A 9,467-nucleotide genomic window follows, 5' to 3' on the forward strand; every position below is an offset into this window, starting at 1 on the left:
TTTACATCCATTATTTAGATGTACTAGCTTGCAATCTCCTTTTACCTTGACATTGTTGCCACATTGCTGCATTTTTGGTGTGTAACTGGCAACCGTAGATGCGTGGAATAGTGTGAAACCATTGGCAGGTACAGTATGTGTATCGCAGCACTTATGAACACACACACACGCACATAATACACATTGCTGCTGACTCTATCACTGTCAACTAATTTTCTCAATTAAACTGTCAGTCAACCAGGTGATTAATTTACTAATCATTTCAGCACTCAGTGCATAAACTGTTGGATAGTTTAGTCTACAATCCAGATTCCAAAGAAGTTGGGACGCTGCAGATTGAAACATGAATAAAACATAACGTGATCATTTGCTGAGCCTTTTTGAGATATACTAATTTGAAAACAGTACAAAGACATTATATTTAACACGTTTCAACCAAGTTGTAACAGAAGCAAACAAAGTCTAGGAAAGTTGTGGAACGCTCCAAAAACACCTGTTTGGATCATTCCACAGGTAAACAGGTTGATTGGTAACAGGTGATAGAATCATGATTGGGTATGAAAGGAGCATCCTGGAAAGGCTCAGTCGTTCACAAGCGAGGATGGAGCGAGGTTCATCACTTTGTGAAACACATGATTGTAGAAAGGAGATTAATACATGGGCTCAGGAACACTTTGTAAAACCACTGTTGGCAAACAGTTCATTTGCAAATGATTGCATTCTCTTTTTATTTACGTTTTACAGAGTCCCAACATTTTGGTTATCAGGGTTGTATGTAAATTACATTTCCAGATGGAAGGTCAGGCCACTGCATGCAAAAAGCCTGAGATTTGAATGTGAGTACATATTATATTTTCTGGTATTTTGCCACTAAAAGTGATGCCAATCCTCTTGTCTCTTTGTTCACATTTTCAAAGAGATGGTGTCTTAATAAGACAAAATAATGATAACAGCTCATGTCAGGCCACAGTGAATGTGTATAGCGCCACTGGTATACATATACATGTGTGGAATGACAACAAAGTGCGGGACATTATACACACATTAGATATATAAAATGTTTCTGAATATTTGTGTGTAATACAACCACTTTATGTGAACAGAAGTCCTTGATATCTAAAATCATCTATTCATATCTAACCTCTTCTGTATTTCATCTACATCACTGTATGTGTTGTATGTCATGTGAGCCTTGGTGGACTATTAACTTAATCTGCAAAAATCTGTTTTAAAGAACAAAAACCTGGGCTGGATTATATGTGTAGTTTGTGTGTGGAATGACAACAAAATGGAAAACATTTTATGACATAGCAGTCCAAACTTTTTCTCTTTTTTTTTGGAATTGGGGTTGTATAACAAAGTGTCATATTTTATAAAGTTTTCATATATTTTGCATGAAAAAGCTGAAATCTTCAACAAGTAATTCCTGCTGGATGAGAGGACACATTTTTTCTTGCAAGTAAGTCGGAGTAGAAGATTGAAACCATTATATCTGACCCCTGACGGTTTGTCATATCCTCACAGTGAATGGTGAGTGGGTGCTTAGCAGGGCTGGTTTCCCTTAAATCCGTCACAAGTGAGTCACTGGAGCTTTTCTATTCCCATCACAACATGTGGGCCTCTACAGGAAGTGCAATCTAGCCAACATCCATGGGGCAATGGGTGTCCATTGGGAAAATATTATACAGAAGTAGCTGCTTCAAGAGAAATGACTTAAAATAGTGAAATCTTTTAGGAACAAATGCTGCAAAACTAATGACATTCCCTTCAACCTTAGCTGTACTGTGTGCTTAATGCTAACTAGCAACTGTTAGTATGCTATAGTGCTCTACTAGATGGTAAACATTATACCTAATAAGCAAATGCTACCACTAAGATGGCGAACATGGTAAACATTATAGCAAATGCTAGCATGCTACAATGCAACAAAAGGATGGCCAACATAGTAAACATTATACCATCTAAGCATCAGCATGTTAGCATTGTCATTGTGAGCATGTTAACATGCTAATAATAGCATTTAGCTCAAAAACCTTTGTGTGAGAGTACAGCTTCACAAAGCCAGCGTGGCTATAGATGCTTGTTTCTCTTTTAAGGGTCGTCCAGGAAGAGCAGTAGAGGTCACACGGATCAACAATGTGCTGAAGTTGTTGTGCAGCTCACAGCTTCCCACAACACATCCCTTTGTCAAACACTCCCCAACTGCAAACTCCACCTGATGCCTTTTGAACTGTCTCTGCGCTTTACCTTAACGTCCAATTGATTACCACAGTCATCACTGCAGGGTCAAGCTCCAAAAGTCTGAGCCTTTCAAATGAATCCCAGGCGCTCTCTCTGCCTCTGGACACTCAGGCTTACAGACAGTCCATCCTGATGTAGCATGTTAAAAACCTGCAGCGGCAAAATATCTAGGAAACTTCACAGTCACGTTTGAGCACACATGACTCATACCTGCAGCTATGTCAAACTATCCCTTCAGCTTTCATTCCTCCACTTTATATGCAAAGTATTGGTTTATAACTGCCAATCTCTGCAGTGGCTCCCAACCTGGGAGCATTTGGTCCGATAATAAATCAAATAGGTTGCAAGATGTTTAACAAGAAAAGAAAGCAGGAAAAAACACTTCAGAAATGTTTCTGATAGACTTCAGGAAGTCAAAGTATTGACACTGATATGCAGCTCTGTTTGTGTAGTGGTAAACCTCATGAACACAGGATCTTAAATATAGGACTGCAAATGCATGCTTAAAATGAAGTCATTATTAATGAAAAGTAAAATACACAATGCCTATTTGACATTAAAAAGCCTTTCAGAAGTATCTGGGAGAAGTTGTTTTTTCTTTTTGAGCCTTACCTGTGTGCACTTGTGGCTTTTTCATTGGTCCATTCTTGATGACTCTTAATTGATCGCCCTCATGTTCAGGTGACGCCTCTGCGCGTACGTGAGCAAATAGCATCAACAATCCAAGGATGTCTTGCGAACAGAGAAGAAAAAACGAATTGTTTTTATTTACAGTCACCGTTTATTTCTACGCGTCTCAAGTTTGTCATTCGGTAAGTTTGGAACGGCGGGGGGATGGTTTCACTGCTCACCAAGTTCAAGAGTCAAACGCTACCAGGTGGGAGAGGATTCAACGCGACAACGACGTGCAGCAGGGAGACTGGCGCTTGGTTGAAACAGTTACCCGCGGACCAAATCTGCGCAACTCCACCCAGCCTGGTCTCCGGGAGCTTCGGCCCAAATCTGCTGCCTTTCCCGGAGAGCCGCTCACATTTGTCAGCGTACCGAAAGCTGGTCAAACTCACGGCAAATTTGCGTCCAGCAGCCTTTCTCGGACTAGTGGTGATATCAGCAGACAACCAACGTCACCGGCTCCAGACCCTGAAGATGGATACCACGCAGATTTTACAGGTTAAAACTACTTTAAGAGAAACTCCACCGACTTCACAGATCCAAGTCTGTTTACAGGTGTTGTGGAGTACCGTTAGCTAATTTAGCCAACTGTACTTTAGCTAACAGCGGAGCTGTGGGAAATATGATACGCTGTACCTCAAGTGATGTAATTTGAGTCAGCGTCGGTTGGGTCTGAAGACTACAGGTTTGAAAATGAAATACATAAATAAATAAAATGTAGGATTGTGAAATGAGAAGAAGGGAGCTTTAGCCCGCCCTTCATCTCTGCTTTAGGCTAGCAGCTCGAGGCTGCATTAGCTGCTAGTAGCATAATACATTCGAACCTTTGACTCAACTGTCGGCCTTTCGGTTGCATTATGGGTAATGTATGTGCCAGGGTTTGACAAGGAAGAAGAATGTGTGGAATTAATAAAAACTGTCCATTAAGAGTAAGACTCATTATAGGCGTGCAATGCTATATCCGTCGAGTACTCTTGACGTGGAGCAGTGAAAGATAATCGTCTTATCTCTTTTTTATTTACATCACGTTTCATATCCTTTAGGTTTTGATGAAGCCCAGGGGAAGGTCATGGGCCTGTCGCTTGACTCCAGTCCACATTTCTCTGAGTGGCAGGCTATGAGGCCAGTTTTGCAGTGTGATGATAATGTCATGACCTTCACTGCCTCTGGAGAAGGATTCGCACACCTTTTAGTAGACAGAGGTAAGACATGTGATGCTCCTTATGAAGCTGTTTGAATGTAGCTAATGTAAAAGGGTTTCAGTGCAGGAAGGAAAGGCCCTCAATTCACTCAGAGATGACAGTGAATGTGACGCGTGCTTTCAGAGATTTGAAATGCATGAGCCTGTTTTGCCCTTTGGTAAATGCTGGAGAAAATGATTACTGCAACAGCAAAAGGTTTCATATGCAGGTCATTCAAAATGCGCATGAAACTCTAGGCTTTGTAGTGGAAACCTACAGTGAACCAACCTATTGTGTAAGTTATTATTTATTTTTGCTGTGAAATGTGAGAAAATATTTGGAAATTTTCCATTTTTCCAAGTGCACAGGATAAAAGTCCTTAAATTGCTAGTTTTGCACAGTCTAACACTCAAAGATGTGAAAAATGCGGTCATCTACAGTGAAGAAATTCAGCAAACCACCAGAAGCGGGTGAATCTAAACCAGTGAATATTTGGTAGTTAAGCTTGTTTAAGCCCTAAAATCAGCTGTTCAACATTTTGTCTTTACAGAGGGGGCCTCTCCCATCCCTCTGCTCCAGTTACCTTCATACTGTGGTTACTCGATGAGGACATCGTGGAGTGACATTGAGATGATGGTGCCGTATGATGCGTGTTACATTATACAGGAGGTACCAGCGGCACCTGCATTATATTTCCAGCAGTAGTGACTCCTGGCAGCTGTGTTCATCACGCCCTTGTTTTTTCTCTGTCAGAATGGCAGTTATGTGCTGCCCATGTTGTGGTGGGGCAGCCCGCTGAAGCTCTCCTGCCCGATGCAGATGGCCACTCCTGCTCCCCCATTCTCCCCCTCAGTGTTCTGCTCTCCCTACGGCATGGCAGTCCAGATAGATGGGCAGGAGGAGGATATTTTGATGCTGGGAGTCATAAGTATGTTTGCTTTCTTGGTGGAATTCATGCTAAGTTGTTTCCGAAGTTGATCCTTTGTTTTTCATTACAAGAACTTTAATGGTGTTTTGAAATGTCTGTGTAGTACTTTTATAGCTTAGTATTAAAAAATGGATTTCAGCATGTTTTTTTAAAAATAAATATTTATTTTCTTCAGTGAATTTGGATTAATTGGTGTCAGTATATGTCCACCAGAATTTGATTCCTGGCAGCATGGAGAAAGCTTTGAAACAGAATTAAACATTCATTTTTGGGAATTGAAATATGGGTGCATAATTTCATAATACATTCAGGACATGTCCTGGAAAGAAATACAGTATATATTCTGATACTGTGTGCAGGAAAACAGTTTTATCTAAATGTAGCAGTTTTTTCAAAGTGTTTCCTCTGAAGTTTAATAGTAGAATGTAAAACCCACCAAGGTTATTAAAAAAACCCTCAAAATACCAACAATGTTGAATGTGCTCTACAGTGAATGGAGGTTGGGGTCCGTTTGTGTCTGAGGACTGTGCGTACCATGTCTCCTCCAATCCTGGAGAGCTTGCCTTCTTCGTCTCCTACAGTGCACCTTGTATCAGTAGTGGAGTAAGTTATTTAACTCCAATGGATTATTGTGACGGGCTCCTGGCTTGCACTAATGTTTTCATGTGATTGTGTGTTTTTTCAGGATGGTCTTCATCTCCATTTTTTATTCGATGATCAGGAATTCATCCTCTCCTGCCCAGTCAGTCTTCACTTTCCTGACATCCCCTCTCCTCCCCCATCTCCTGGTGACCCCCAGATTCCCTATATTCCAGATCCTATTACTTCTTTACCCACCTCCCCTGCACCTCCTCCTCCCCCAACACAGGAGCAGATTGCTCAGCTTCCTTTATACCCCCACTACCCCTATCCTGGATTCCAGTACCCCCAGCTTCCGCAGGTCTATCTTCCTGGCCCACAGCCTGCCCGTCCCCCTGCACCCACTCCTGGTAGTCCCCCTGGGCACCAACCTGAGCCCGAGCCCAAGCCCCAGCAGCAGCAGCAGCAGCAGCAGCAGCAGCAGCAGCAGCAGTCCCTCTACCCCACAGGGCCTGACAAGCTGCCCTACTCCTCTGGAGATCATCCAAAATACCCCTCCCCTTCTTACCAGCCTCCTGTGGAGGTACAAGCTCCACCTTCCCCAAATCTTAACCCAGCGCATGATACTTATTCCCATCAAGTTTCTAAATTACCTGTTGTTCTTACTGAATATCCATCTGCTGTGTATTACCCCTATGAGAAATTCTACTATCCCACAGTGACACCAGCTCAGACCCCTGCAGCTAGAAAAACTACTACTGCTCCTCCAGCTACCCCACCACCCAACCCTCCAATAAGTCCTCATTACCCTCAGTATTATGTTCAGATACCTTACTATCCTGTACCCACTGCAGCACCAGTGACCCAAGGACCTGCTCCCCTCACTACCAGCCCACCTTCTCCTCCTCCTGCTCCACCAAAACAGCCTGTGGACTCACAGTACCCACTCGGTCCATTTTATCTACCCGCTTCTTATAGCTCTTACTATCATTATGGACAGTTTCACCACCCACAACCTGGTCTTCAAATGCAGCCTGCTTCCACTTCACATCCTACTATTGCTCCACCTTCCTCTTTGGGGCCTCCCACCACCACAACTTCCACCAGGACAATGGTTCCCAAACAACCTGCCGGTCCCAGTTATCCCTTCAGCCAATTTTACCCCCAAAGACCCATTTACTTCCCACCACCCACAACTCCGCCACCTGTTAAAGAGAAGCCTCACACGATTCCTCAAGAACCTCAGAAACCAGAGGCTCCACACGCCGTCTGCCCCCCTTACACTCACACCATTTGTGGCTACTACCCTTATCCCTATTATCCCTATTACTATCCTCTCTACCCGCCACACTATCATCCACCTTACCCCCCTGTGCCCCAGTATCCACCAACTCAACCACAGGTTACCACGAAACAACCTTTCACCACCACCACCACCACCACCACCACCACTACCACTACTACACCTCCTACCACAAGTTCAACAGCGTCTACGCCGACTAGGCCCACACCACAGGCCCCTCATCTCCAGTGTCTGACGGAGAGGATGGTTGTCTTCCTGCCCTTTGCTCACCCAGACTCCATCCAGGTCAGAGGTCAGTGTTGCTTCGCATCTTTTCATACAGCCATTTCTAAAAATTCTATAGACATTTTTATTTAACAAAACAGCGCTGAGTGAAGCTTAAATTCTGCACAGAAATAAACACACTAAGACAGACACACACGTTTTATATATTTGTATTCTCTTTGTTCATTGTACATGTAGAAACTGATGCTTTGATTCCTCTGTGTAAATTACTTAATTGCTATGGAATGATGACTGTATGATATTGACTGTTTTTTATTTAATTTTTTTTTCAATTTATCTTTATATAATATATTGTTGCTGGTCCCAGATGAGCACCCATACTGGATCCACACTTTGCCTGGCGTGCTCAGAGACATTTAACAATCATTGTTTCTAACATCAGACCACATGAAGACATGGCTGTTCCTCTCCAGTGTGTCTTCGCTGTGTGGGTACATGCTACAGATGGCTGAGCACTCAGGGGTAATCCTTCACTCTCCTGTGCCTGCCTGCCACAGTGAACCGCGGGTGAGATCCTCCATAATGCCTCATCACTGCCTGCAAATGTGTCATCTTTACATAATTGCTTTGACTTTATTTATGTCCAAAAGAAAGATAAGATTGTTCTTCTTTGATGTGCTTTAGTTATCTGAGGTGAACTTGTAGGAACACTTATTTAAAAAATATTTTTTTCTTAAGTTTAAAGTCCCCATGGAATGGCATCATGAGAGCTTTTTAAGTCAGAAGGTACAGTATTGTTCTCACAGTGCTCATAGTTTTTGGGACATCATGAAGCCTTGGTGTGTAGGATCAAAAGCTCTTGACAAGGAAAGAAAAAGAATCCTGCACACTGTCCATCACTTGTTTTCACTTTACTGACAACAGGTCGAACCTTTGAAGGTCTGAGGACTGACACGTTGCCAGACTTTGGTTGGGTCCATATAAAAATATATACATGTTGTAAATACAAATACACTCTTAACTACACGATGGCTGAGAATGCAACAGCTACACTTGTTTAGACATTAAATTAGTCTGACAAGAGGTATATGAATAAAATAAAAAAGCCAACATGCGGTCTAGTACAATGACACCATAAAGGGCAAAATGATCTTGGAATGCTGACATTGGCAGTTTGTACCACATGGGTTGTCACTCCAGCAATTTATGACACCAGACCTGCTTGTGTATATAGAACACAGATGAGCAGTTTTTCCCAGTCAGCAGCTCAGTTTTTACGATTAATCCCATATGGACTATATGCACAGTTTGCTCTGCATGCATCTGTTCTGGGTGTAGCTTTTTATGTTCTGTGCAACCCAACTGCTAAGATCTCCGTTTCGTTTTTGTTTGTATATGCTAGTTGATCTCAACTTTGCTGACTCTATTTTTAAATACAGTAGCTGGAAGCCATGCCTGGTGGTTCATACTGATTTTATTGATCTTTCTCCCTCTGTCTTCAGACTCCCACGACCATTTCCTTACCTGTAAGGTTTTGGGACCTTTCCATGACGCAGTACAGGACTCTGGACCTGCAATGCCCGTATTTATCTACCCCTGAAACTCCTGCACCAGTTACCCCATCAGTGTCACCTACTTCACCCTACACTGCAAAGGGCAAGGTCAGCCCGCCTGTCCCAAAGCCTAAAGTCTTCTGCTCCTCCAATCTGATGACCGTGGAGCTCCCCTCTGGTCCCATCGCTGACATTATTGTTAAAGGTGTGTGTGCGTTAGTGTATGTTGGCATATAAGGTCCAGGTGCATATGGTTGCCATCAGCTCTGTACGAGTTGAGTTTGTAACATGTTTTGAGGGGGCTGCTCTGGTGTGCAGTTGAATGGGGGTGAGGGAAAGTGCAGGCTTGGTTTTTGTTTTGACTGAGCAAAACACTTTTGAGCACTCTTTGCCTCGTCATGCTGAGAGCTATAATTGTGCCATTCTAGGTCTATACAAAAATAACTTATTGTATTTTTCCACATGTGCTTTTTCAGACATCAAAGGGAACCGGATGAACCTCCAGGATGCCCCAAAGCACTGTGGGTATTCTGCAAGAAATGGCAAAGATGGCAAAATCCATTTGAGTCTCCAGTTACACTCACGCTGCCACATGAGTGTGCAGGCAAGTATTGACTCAGATTTTTCACACTGAGCACATGACCTTTTGTATAATTGACCATTTGCTTTACCCATTAACTCTTGTGTAAACATTTTTCTCTAAAAGGGCAAAATGTACATCATCACTGTCATCTACCTGACAATAAATGGGAGACGGGAGTCTCAGTTTTTCTGTCCAGTTCTCA

The sequence above is a fragment of the Chelmon rostratus genome, chromosome 3 (genome assembly GCF_017976325.1).
Source record: "Chelmon rostratus isolate fCheRos1 chromosome 3, fCheRos1.pri, whole genome shotgun sequence".
Taxonomy (NCBI): domain Eukaryota; kingdom Metazoa; phylum Chordata; class Actinopteri; order Chaetodontiformes; family Chaetodontidae; genus Chelmon; species Chelmon rostratus.